General features: G+C 38.0%; 1 pseudogene; it reads left to right on the top strand.

Annotated features, from left to right (window-relative positions):
* The first annotated feature begins 649 nt into the window (after nucleotides 1-649).
* On the top strand, nucleotides 650-1,593 carry LOC148041124 (uncharacterized; annotated as a pseudogene).
* The last annotated feature ends 219 nt before the right edge of the window (nucleotides 1,594-1,812 follow it).

Below are 1,812 nucleotides of genomic sequence, written 5' to 3'. Positions count from 1 at the left end.
CAGCATGGCCATAAGTATGGTTAATTTTGTGAGGAGGAGGCCCAAGGTTCTTACCATATTTCACTCATTTAGCTGCCACCTTGAGCTCTTAAAAGCCTCCACCACCAGATTTTCCTACATCTTCATTGTGCTTGAGAGATTTGTGCGCGTTCACAAGGAGTTGGTGTGCACTATATGATCTAATGAGTTTATGCAGTGGGATGAGTATGATTATCCAAATACCATGGCATTTCTGTGTAATGTCATGAATGATACTTGGTGGAAAGATGTGGAGGCTATGGTGAGAACTCTCAATCCTATCTACATAGTGCTACACATTACCGATATGGAGGGTATCACTATGGGTTTTCTTTATTAGTATATGGATAAGATAGGAGAGGCTCTTTATAAAAAAAAACTTTTTACCCTCGAGCAAGTAAGTAAATTTTGAGTCTTTATTTTACAAATTGATATTATATGAATTTTGAAATTTGAATAACTATTCTTGAGACTTCAATTGACATTTCTTCAATGTTGACATCTTAAGGACTGTGTGTGGGAGAGGAGATGGAATTGGTTTCATAGACCAATTGATGCAATGGCCCAATTCTTAAGTCCTCTTTGGCGAGATGATGAGCAGAGTGAGTGTGAGGAGCTAGAGGAGGGATTCATGGAGTATATGACAAAGGTGACAGGTGGTGATGTGTCAATGCTTCAAAGGATTGAGGATGATCTTTTGACATTCTGCAATGAGAGCTTGCATTTTGGTAGAGAGACTGTGAAGTTGAGAGAGAGTCAACTTCAGTTTGTCTCATGGTGGGAAAAGTATGAAAATTGTGCATCCACATTGGTAATTTGCAACCCCAAGATTTCTTTTAATACTCATACATAATCACATATTTGCAATTTATTATCACTGGCATTCATTGCATAGTTTGATTCTTGAAAGTTGAATCTTAGATTCTTATGGCTCTGTTTGTGTTTCTATTTGAATAATGATTTATAGAAACACATTACTATACGGGTTCTCTCACAAGATTGTAGCTCAGGCCCTTGTGAGAGAAATTGGAGTACTTGGGCCCTTTTCCATACAAAGAAAATGAATAAACTTACCACTGCTCAGTTAGAGAGGTTGGTCTTTTGCCATTGCAACCTCCAACTGCTTGAGAAAAATGATATTTATCCTGAGCCTGCGCAGGTGATTATATTTATATTTTGCTAATAGCTTATGGTCTTTGAAGTTTGACTCTTGAATGCCAATTCTAGAATCTAAAGATGATAACTTTTTAAAATATCTATGTCAAATAACCAAAGGTAAATATTAACAAGATCGACATAGATAAGGTGAGGTTTGTTTTAGATATCACTTCAGAGGAGCGGGACATATATACCATGCACTACTAGGAGATGATAGCCCCGAGCCATACCATGCGCAGCAAGACTACTTCACAACATCAGAGAGCCACAGATGGAGCTAGCACTTCAGCTGCTCTAGCAGATTCAGGGGCTTTTGATAGTTCTGGCTTATTAGTTGATGTGGATAGCTATGAGCCAGAGGAGGATCAAGATGACAACACCTCTATTGGCTTAGATGATGTTGCTACAGATGCTTGAGCCTTGAGCCTTGATTTTCTCGTTGATGTTGAGCATTTTTGACAGTTGTGAGTTGCTTATGTTTTTTCCCATGGCTGGCCACTGGCCATTGTTTGAACTTTGAAGTTATTAGTTCTTTGAGATCTCATAGATTTATTATCTTACTTTGATATTTGACTCTTGAGACATGTCACGACTCACATGATATATCATATGATTATAGCTATAGCTTGTAGTCTT

Source organism: Lygodium microphyllum, chromosome 1, assembly GCF_053477565.2.
Source record: "Lygodium microphyllum isolate KBCC chromosome 1, Lygodium_microphyllum_v1.1.10, whole genome shotgun sequence".
Lineage (NCBI taxonomy): Eukaryota > Viridiplantae > Streptophyta > Polypodiopsida > Schizaeales > Lygodiaceae > Lygodium > Lygodium microphyllum.
This window is presented reverse-complemented; position numbering and strand designations above follow the sequence as displayed.